This window comes from Vulpes vulpes, chromosome 13, assembly GCF_048418805.1.
Source record: "Vulpes vulpes isolate BD-2025 chromosome 13, VulVul3, whole genome shotgun sequence".
NCBI classification, from domain to species: domain Eukaryota; kingdom Metazoa; phylum Chordata; class Mammalia; order Carnivora; family Canidae; genus Vulpes; species Vulpes vulpes.
This window is the reverse complement of record NC_132792.1, coordinates 52,439,775-52,450,674: the sequence shown is the minus strand read 5'-3', so window position 1 is coordinate 52,450,674 and position 10,900 is coordinate 52,439,775. Positions and strand designations below refer to the sequence as shown.

The 10,900-nt window shown below is 36.2% G+C and overlaps 1 non-coding gene across 1 annotated transcript; it reads left to right on the top strand.

Annotated features, from left to right (window-relative positions):
- Positions 1–2,478: 2,478 nt before the first annotated feature.
- Positions 2,479–2,581, top strand: LOC112932636 (U6 spliceosomal RNA). The gene has a single exon (XR_003237519.1). It is a non-coding gene; the product is annotated as a U6 spliceosomal RNA (small nuclear RNA).
- The last annotated feature ends 8,319 nt before the right edge of the window (positions 2,582–10,900 follow it).

Genomic DNA, 10,900 nt, shown 5'->3' with positions numbered 1-10,900 from the left:
AAAAAGAAAATATAATGATCTTCATATGTTTAGTACTCTCAAACATGAGAGGCTCATAATTAAGAGAAATATAAATTAATGTCATACAGATATATTTATCTTATTTATCAATTTGACAGAAAAGCAAGAGCTTGCCCAATACTCGGTTGGAAAGGCCAAGGGGAAATAAATACATATACATTCTAAAGAGAATGCAAAATGTTACAAATGCTGTGGAGGCCAATTTGGCACTATTTAGCAAAATTACATATTATTTATGCTTACCTCTCCTCTAAGAATCTATCTCAAAGATAAAATAATAAAATGTAAAAATATGTATATATGTGGCTATTTATTATAAAGTTTAAAGTGGTAAAAAACCAGAAACAACCTAAATTTTCATCAGTACAAAATGAACTGGATTAACTCTGAGATACTTACAATGGAACACTGTAGAACTGTAAAAAAATTATTACTTTTTCATATGTAATCTCCAGGATACACTGTTAAATGAAAACAGCAAGCTGTAGAAGCAATATGTACATATTCACTGTATCATTATTTATCTAGGAAAGACAGGATATGTGTGTATATGTGAATGTACATGTACACAGGATGGAATATTAGGCTACAATCACATAAAATTATCACATGATAAGAGAAAATAGAATAGATAGATATAAAAGTCAGGAGCAGGAAATTTGTAAAATGAATCTGAATATATTGCTGTTCCAAAAAGCAAGGAAGTTATCAAAAATTTTGAAATAATGTCAAAAGAATTCATGAACCATCTTGAAGTAGATCCCACTGTTCAAAGATGAGTCATTTGCAGCACCAATAAAAGGAATAACATCAGTGGATTTGGATGAATCAAATATGTTAAAAATCCAGGAATTTGCAATGATCATTTTGAAAAAGTTGATGATGACCTTTGGAGGGTGCTGGGAAAACCAGTGTATTATTCTAAACACTAGAAAATAAAGGGAAAGAATCATACAGATAACTTACTTTTCCAGTAAAAAATTGATGCATATTGAAAAAGTTGATGAGAAAGAAATTCTTCCTACAGAAGTATTCCAGCTAGTATATAAAGATGTAATAAAATAATTGCAAATATTACTATTTGCAAACCCCCAAGTAAACTCAGAATCTGGGAAATGATTCTTAATGGCAACTAACATCACAGCAGAAGACAACTAGACATCATTCATCTCTTGATAGAAATTTACAAAACCTTAAGAAGTAATATTGCACACACACACGCACGCACACACACACACAAAGAATAGCCTAAATATGATCAAGAGTCTTGATCTAACCAATGGGACAGGAAATACACGGAGAACAGAGAAACAGATTGGGGGAATAGCAGGATTGTTTTGGGGGGGGTTGAGTTTTAAATGAGAATACAATGAGCAGTATCTAGAAAAGTAAGAAAGTTCACAAGATGAATTAGTTTCTTCAACAAACCAACTTCAAGTAAATATTAAAAAATAAAAACTAAGGTAACCTATGAAATAAAAAATCTTTTAAGAGATCCGCCAACAGAATGCAGTGCATGCAGCCTGTTGGAATGTCAATTCAAACAAACCAGCAACATAAAATCTCTAAACAAACAAACAAATAAAACATGTATGAAAAAATACTAACTGGATATTGGATGATATATAAAGACATTACCAGAATCTTTTATGTATGAACATGGCACTATGACTACATTATTTAACAAAAGTTTTTTTTGTTAGAGACACATACTCAAATATTTATGGATGGAATATGATATCTAGAAACTTATTTCAAAAGAATTCTGGGGGCAGAGACAGTAAAGGTGGTGCAAATGAACACAAGTGTGGCTGAGAGCAAATGAGTGTTAAGCCTGAATAATGGGTCCATGTACTTTTCTCTCCACAATGGGTGTTTAAAATTATCCATAATATATTATTGGTGGAAATGTAATATGATGTAGCTGCTATGGAAAACATTATGAAGTTACCCAAAAAATTAAAAATAGAATTACCATCTGATCCAGCAATCCCACTTATGGGTATTTATCCAAGAGAATTTAAATCAGGATCTCAAAGAGATATGTACACTCCCATGTTCATTGTAGCATTATTTAAGAGCCAAAACATGCAGATAACCTAAATGTCCCATTGATAGATGAATGGATAAAGAAAATGTTGTATACACATAAAATGGAACATTATTCAACTTTAAAGAAAAAGCCTAATATACGCAACAGTATTGATAAACCTGGAGGACATTATACTAGAGAACAAAACCAATTGCAGAATGACAAAAACTGCATGATTCCACTTACGTGAAGTATCTAAAATAGTCAAACTCATGGAAATGGAGAGTAGAATGGTGATTACAAGGGAAAGGGGAAAGTGGGAATGGGGAGTTACTGCTCAATGCGTATAAAATTTCAGTTATACAAGATGAACAAGATTAAGGCATCTGTTGTACAACACGGCGCCTGTAGTTAACAATACTGTAGTGCTCCTTTAGCAGCACATATACTAAAATTGGAATGGCACAGAGAGTAGCATGGCCCCTGCACAAGGATATCACTCAAATTTGTGAAGCATTCCATATTTTAAAAATACTATATTGTGCCCTTAAAAATTGTTAAGAGGATAGATTTCATGTTAAATGTTCATAGCACAAATTTTTTTAAAGATTTTATTTGTTTATTCATTAGAGACACACAGAGAGAGGCAAAAACATAGGCATTTGTTTTTGCCTATGGGAGGCAGGGAGAAGAGGGAGAAGCAGGCTCCCTGCGGATCGTGACCTGAGCCAGAGGCAGACTAACAACCACTCAGGTACCCCCATACCACAATTTTTAAAAAAGAAGAGGAAAACAAGTATCTATGATAAAAGGATTAAAAAGGACCTACGTACAAATCCTGGATCCACCATTTATTGTCTATTTAATATGACCTAGGCCACTCACACATTCTGAGCCACCATTTTATTCATATGTAAAAAAAAAGTAGATGATAATAATAGTTTTATACATTGGTTTGGCATCTCTAATTTTGGAGCTTGATAATTATTCATTGATAAAAAAGAAGAGGTTTGGAAATTAGAGATGACCCCCATTTAAATATGTCATTATTCTATGACATTAGGCAAGTACTTAGCTTCTCTGAGCCTTATTTTCTTTCTTATAAAATGGGGATCATACCAGCATTATATCATTTTTATGAGAACTATGTAAAGTTGACACTATAAATAGCACTTTCTCTCCTCCATGAAGCCATTTTGATTCCCATTTGGAAATACTCTTCAGATAGACATACTTCGATTATTATTGTACCAATAATCTCTCCCTGAATCATTATTTAATACCTTTTTTAATAAGATTCTGGTCCCCTTGTGAACAGAGATCATTCATATCCTCTACCTCATGGAAGGTATATTACACATAGTTGGCAATCAATACATTTTGATGAGTTAAATCCCTTAAATAGATTAGATGCTACCTTCACAAACTGATTAATCTCCTGCAATCTACTGACACTAAATGCTGTTGCTATATGTCACTTAAATATTGTAAAATGTATATAAGATCCTGGAGAAAATGTCTAATTGTTTCCTGAACAAACCATAAATGTGATAGGTAGGAAATAAAGTAGAATTTGTAGTCCAGGTTTATCATCACAGTGACCTGGGTAATCTATTGACATGTGACAAACTATGGGATGACTGATAGCTCCAGGTTTGGCAATTCCTACATGTAATACAAACGTGTCACAGATTCTTCAGTAGAAAATTGTTTGAAGCATAAAGTGTCAGCTTCGTTTCAAAAATTGTATAGCTTGAAGAACCACCTGGCACATATCCCTGCTGTAACAATGAGTAGTGGTAATGAAGTGGTAGATTTTTATACAGGTGCCATTCACCTTAAATCCAGCAATAATGAGCATGGGAAAATGAATAGAGTCTCCAAAATACAATGGACTCCAAAAGAACCTATCTGAGTGACAAACAAACCAACCTTAACTGTAGTTTAGACATATTTCCACTTGAGAGTAAAACTCAATTCCGGCATTCTGACAACATGGTGACAACATAGTTTTTTACTTCTGAGAATTGTAAGACCCTTTTCTCATAAAACCTGAAGAAAGCCAAAAGCAGTTCAATTAAAATGTCTAACTGTGATCATCTGTTATCCATAGCTCAATGGGACAGCTCAGCTCAGCTGAGGCCTAAGGAATTGAGCTGTGCCCTCTTCCCAGAATATCCCCTAAAGATTCTTTGAAACTACTAATTGTGCAGGTCACAGTCACAAAACTCATGCCTCAGTGCTCTCTCTTGATGTTCACAAGCAAACACTAGAGTGCAGTGTAGATAAAGGGAGGCTTTCTCTCTAATTAAAGAAGGATCATGATCAATAATTTCAAAGGCCATCAAACATAACCCTATAAAAATATATGAGCTATGCATAAAGTTATAGGATCTATATTCCCCTAAAAAAGATAATAAAATTAAATCAAGCTCAGTTTATACCTTACAAAGTAAGACATTTGAAAAGAAATCATTGCAGCATCATTAGTTCACCATAAAGTGATGTGTTTATATTTTGCAAGACGAGGACTGCACTAAAATCTTTAAAGTGTCCATACAATTGTGTCAAAGCATACTTGATGCCATAACTCACAATTTTATTCACATTCTCAGTTTACATCAAATATTTTACATATTGTGAAATGGGGATTTTATTTCACTTCCTGGAAAATTTTATGCTCAAGAAGGGATGTGGAGCAATCATAATATATTCCATAGAGTTTTCTTCAATTTACATTATTACATTCTGAAGTGAGTTGAAATATGCCAAGGTTTTATGTAACTGAAATTTTCTATTATTTTCATGGCTTAAATTGGGAAAGGGAGTGGAAAATAAATGTGTAAAGGAACAAAACGTAAATCCATTGTGGTCATATGTTGCCATAATCAGGAAAACTCTGTAGAATTGTTTGAGGGAGAATCTGAACAAATGACTGCATACATTTAGCAGAGGCTGCACTCATTACAACACACTAGAGTTTAATTTCTCCTTTAAAAAAAATCTGTGAAAAGTCAAGATAAAATTCATTATCCATGAAATAGAAATCATAATTCCAACATACATATCACAGGAATTTTCATCATTTTAAGAAAATAGCCAAGGTACACGGGAGATGGAGAAGCTTTGTAAAAAGCAAAGGACCATAAATATATAAGTGATGACCAAGAGGATGATCACTATCCACTTATTAGACAAAAATAGATAACATTACACCCTGCATGATAACAAAGTACTTAGCACAGAGTAGCTGTCTATTATAGTTTTTAACTAAAATACTAATAGGTGTTGGGCAGGCACATTGTCAAACATACAGCTTTAAGCAAAATTAATCTCAAAATGAAGCTGGAGCATCTTCCAAGGCCAGAATGTAAAGGCATACTCCAAAAATAAAACCAAAAAACCACCCCACGATGACCTGACATAGCATGTCAAAGGAACTCAGGAACCAGATGAAACAACTCCCGATGGCCAAAGCCACAACAATCCAAGCTTCAAAATAAATAAAATAGAATTGGATTAGAATCCAAACTATAGAATAAGTAACTATAAATCTGTAGTATAATTAACAATTTAAAAATAAATGGGAGAGAATAAACAAACCTCCAGTGTAGAACAATTCCAAATAATTCATGTAGATATTTCATCCTCAAGGAGAAGGAGCCTAACTCCCCACCCATTAAGTATGGGCTGTGGATAGTAAATTCCTTTCAAAGAGTGTAGGTGGGAAAAAGAAAGGGGGAGAAAGGAGTAACTTTATAGTGGAGAAATCTGAGAACACCTCAGCCAGGTGATCAAGATTAACATCAACAGTGCTAAGTCATGTTGATGGTGTATATCCTTGATATGATTGATGTGATAAGAATAGCATTTTACCTCTGTGGTCTTCCACCCCAAAGCCCCTAACCCCAGTCTAACTATGAGAAAAACATCAAACAAATCCAAGTTAAGGGACATTATACAAAACATATAAACTGTTTCCCTCAAAATTGTCAAAATCATCAAAAACAAGGAAAATCTGAGAAATTGTCACAATCAAGAGAAGCCTAAGGAAATGGGACAATGAAATTTAATGTGTTATGTTTGATGGGACCCTGGAACAGAAAAAGGACATTAAGTTAAAACTGAGAAACTCCAAATAAATTATGGACTTTAGTTAATAATAATGTATTCATATTGGTTCATTAATTGTAATAAATGTACCAGAGAAATGCAAGATATTGATGTGGAGAATAGAGAGTTAGAGAGTAAAAGGGAATTTTCTGTGTTATCTGTTTATGTCTTCTATAAAACTAAATCTAAAACTTCAATTTAAAAAGAAAGAGGTGGGGCAGCCTGGGTGGCTCAGCAGTTTAGAACCTGCCTTCGGCCCAGGGCATGATCCTGGAGTCCCTGGATCAAGTCCCACGTTGGGCTCCCTGCATGGAATCTGCTTCTCCCTCTGCCGATGTCTCTGCCTCTGTGTGTGTGTGTGTGTGTGTGTGTGTGTGTCTCATGAATAAATAAAATCTTTAAAAAATAAAAAAATAGAAAGAAGTCTATCAGGTACTCTAGTGTCTCAGTTGGTTAAGTATCTGACTCTTGATTTTGGCTCTGATCATGATCTTGAGGTCATCGGGCTCCATGCTCATTGGGGAGTCTGCTTGAGATTCTCTCTCTCCCTTTCCTTCTGTGCCTTCATCCACTCATGCTCTCTATCTCTTTCTCTCCAAAATAAAATAAATATTTTTTTAAAAAAGAAGGCCCATCAAATATGCCTTTTTTTTCTTTATAAGTGGTACAAGATAAAGCAGCAACTTGTTCTCCAACTCAAAGAGAATATCTCAATGTGTTCCTGAACACTGGATTTCTAGAAGCTTCACTAAGATGATGGTCTCCTGAAAAATTTATCTCCCACTTACTGGCTCACATATACCTTCCTAAGGTATAAAAAACACTTAACTAACAAAAATACTAACCCAAAAAGATATATACACCCTTATGTTTATTGCAGCGCTATTTACAATCACTAAAATATGGAAGCAGCCCAAGTGTCCAACAATAGACGAATGGATTAGGCAGATGTTATGGGGGACAGCCCGGGTGGCTCAGCGGTTTAGTGCCACCTTTGGCCTGAGGTGTGACCCCGGAGACCCAGGATCGAGTCCTACATCCGGCTCCCTGCATGGAGCCTGCTTCTCCCTCTGCCTGTGTCTCTGCCTCTCTCTCTCTCTCTCTCTCTCTCTCTTTCTCTCTCTCTCTCTCTCTGTGTCTCTAATGAATAAATAAATAAAATCTTTTTTTAAAAAAAAGGAAGATGTTATGTGTGTACATACACACACACAGGAATATTACACAGCCATAAAAAGGACGAGATTGTGCAATTTGTGACAACATGGATAGACCGAAAGGGGATTTTGCTAGGTAAAATAAGTCAGATTGAGAAAAACAAATGCTATATTATTTTACCCATAAGTTAAATTTAAAAAAAGAACAAATGCATAAACAAACAAAAAGCAGAATCAGACCTACAGCTACAGATGATTGTCAGAGGGGTGAGCAGGTGGAAGATTAGGCAAAATGGGTGAAGGGGAGTGGAAGATACAGGCTTCCAGTCACAGAATGAAAAAGTCACAGGAATAAAAGGCACAGCATAGGGAATATAGTCAATGATACTGTAACAGTGTCATAAGGTGGCAGACGGTAGCTACACTTTTGGCCAGCATAGTATAATGTATAAATTTCTTGAATTACTGTGTTGTACACTTGAAATTAACAAAACATTGTGTGTCAACTATACTCTAATTTTTTTAAAAAGGCAGAATCAGACCTATAACTACAGAGAACAAACTGATAGTTGCCAGAGAGGAGTGGGTAGGGAGAAGGGCAAAACGGGTGGAGGACAATGGAAGGAAAAATAAAAGGGTACTTTACTACATGTTGCACATCATATCCAATCAGCATGATGTCCCTAGTGTAGTGGACCACAGTGACATTTTGTCAAATATCAAAGCAATCATGACTTCTGAAAACTATATTGCAGCAGAGAGCAGACAGGTTGACACAATCAGCCAAAAGAGTGAAGGGGTAAAGCAAATACCTGGGATGGTCCTTACAATATGGAGAAACAAAAAAAACATTGACCAGGTCAATAACTGCATATCAGGTGCAAAAACTATGCTAATTTTTTTCAGTAAAATACTATATCTTGAACAACTGCAGTTTCCACCTAATAAAATTTGCAATAATCCATAATCATTCTTCAAAATTCACCCAGCTTTTGCATAGGCCAAACAAGCAAGCTAGAAAAGAATATAATAGGTATTACTCCCTCTCATTTTTGTCTTTGATCCCGCAAATATGTGGTATTGGTTCTCGTTTACTATCATGGTGAGCAGAAAAGTTCTGAAGTTTCCATTAGCCCTTCCTACCATAATGGCCCTTACTCCATTGGTCAAAGGCCAATGTGGGGTTTCTTCCAAGTGTCACATATTTCTAATCCAACTAAACATTCAGAAACTAGTGAAATGACAATGAGGTGGGCCTATTAACTAGCCCGGTATGCTGTGAGTCACACCTGGGTTGACTCCATGTGTCACCTGATCACAGCCACCGTGGTGTTTGAGGTCACCAGGAATTAGCAACAGTTTAAATCAGTGTTTAGCAATTCCGAAAGGTCTGGGCATTTTTCCCCAGTGCAGGGATGTTCTAGTAAATCTATATAGGCTTGAAGCTAGATTCACAGTTTATACCTACGGCAATGTTGTCAGATTCTTCCTCAAAAGAACCTGACTTTCCCTTCAATCAAGAAGCTCTGGGTTCTCTGAACAGGTTTAGGTCTGGGAACCTAGGGAAAGGCCATGATTCTTCTCAAGCATTTAATCACTAGTCCTACAGGGTTTTCAGTTGTAATTAAGCAATATTCTCATAGGCTTCCTATCTATTCCATTCCTAAGAACACTGTGATCAATTTTCGATACATTCTGATTATGTTATGTCCCTGCTGACCTTTCTAATAAATGTGCCTACTTGTCTTTCTTTAACTGGTAACTTGGCTTCTGACACTCTAACTTCCCATCATCTCTATTAAAATCAAGGAATGACATTAACAATGACATTACCTATGGTCATGCTTGGCTACAAAAAAGAGCAACCCCAAAACTTTTCAAGGATGCAAGTAATCCCCTCCTTACTGTATGTGTCATCATCTTGGAAAAGGGATTGAAATCTGGGCCTTTTCCTTCTTAATACTATGCCACACAAGTGCTGGTATTTCAGCCTCATTAAAGGCGGGCCACCACTGAATTTAGGATTGAGTCAATCAACCAAAGAAATTGTTAGAGTCACTTCCAACTCCATGAGCACAGTCGATGGAGAATTTCGGTACTTGCACTCATATCAATGTATTTAGTCCCACCCCTCTAGTGCTATTTCTATAGTCTTTGGTCTAACTCCCTTAGAATCCGCTTCCACATACTTTCCCCAGATTATGGATTATAATCAGCAAACTCTGCAACTCTATTTCTTCTTGAGTCATACTCTGTGCCATCCCTGACTTCTGAAGCATACTGAGATTTGGCCCATTTATAGGTCAAGTGAAGAAGCATGAACATCCCCCTTGCAAGACCTGTACCAAAGGTAAGTTTGTCATGGGTCTTCCAGCAAAGAAATTCTTGTGCCCTTCACTTGAGGAATTCAAGACTATTTTATCTGATTCCAACCAGATGTCCTCATTTTAATTTGCAGGGTCTCGTTCTTTCCTAGCTAATTCCCTAACTTTCAGATAAGAAAGTCTTGAGTTTATTGGTTCAACTGATATTGTAATTCTGCAATGCTTATAATTAAATTTTGTGTTTGATTTTTGGCCATGAAATTTCTCTGATTCCAAGATCATGACATAAACAGAGAACTTAAAGACCTGAGCTTATCATTTTCTTCTTTCTTCAAGTGCTCCAGTTTCTTTAAGAAAAATGCCATAGCTCTCATAGTCATCTCTGCTGCCCTAACAGTCAAGTACAGCAGCCACTTGGACTCCCAAAGCATTTTGTTCAAATTGGCACTTCATCACAATGACAGATAATGGATGGCTTCATTAATTGTGATGCTACTGTATGTCATGGATTATCATCCCATTTCCTACTGACAAAAAGTGCAGCACTGCACTGAAGCCCAAGGCCATGACCAGATCAATCTCCAAAACCCCATATTTAAAGGTTTTTCTTCTAAGACCATTCCCATCATCAATTCTATGGTTGTTCATGTCCAATCAAAAACCAGAAGTCACATAGTTATTAGAACATGGAAATTTTAGTACAAAGAATTATTAGCTAGTAAAAGGTGGTTAGCTATTAAAAGGAGAAAAGAGGACTATAAGAGGTTCAGAAGTAGCAAATACAGAATGCAATAGGAACATGCAACCTAACAATGGCCAGAGGCCAGGTCCATGAGCTGGTTTACAGAAACAGCATATTCAGCTCTGAAGAAACTTGCCTGAGGGTCCAGGTGAGCCAGAGAACTAATGGCAATATTTTTAATATTTATTTGTTCATTTTAAAGAGAGAGAAAGAGGGAGAGAGCACATGCAGGGGGGAGACGCAGAGGGAAAGAGATACTCTAAACAGACTCCTCACTGAGCATTGAGCAGGGAAACATGGGACTGGATCTCATGACTCTGAGATCTTGACCCGAGCCTAAACCAACAGTTGGACACTTAACCAACTGCACCACCCAGGCACCTCTGTTGGCTCTTTTTAAAGTGTGAGCTCTATAGATAAGAAGGCAGAGACCTGGAACTAAACATGTGCATGAACTTGGGCAAGTATTACACTGCGGTGTCTGACATTAAGATAGACCTAAAAGTGCACACAC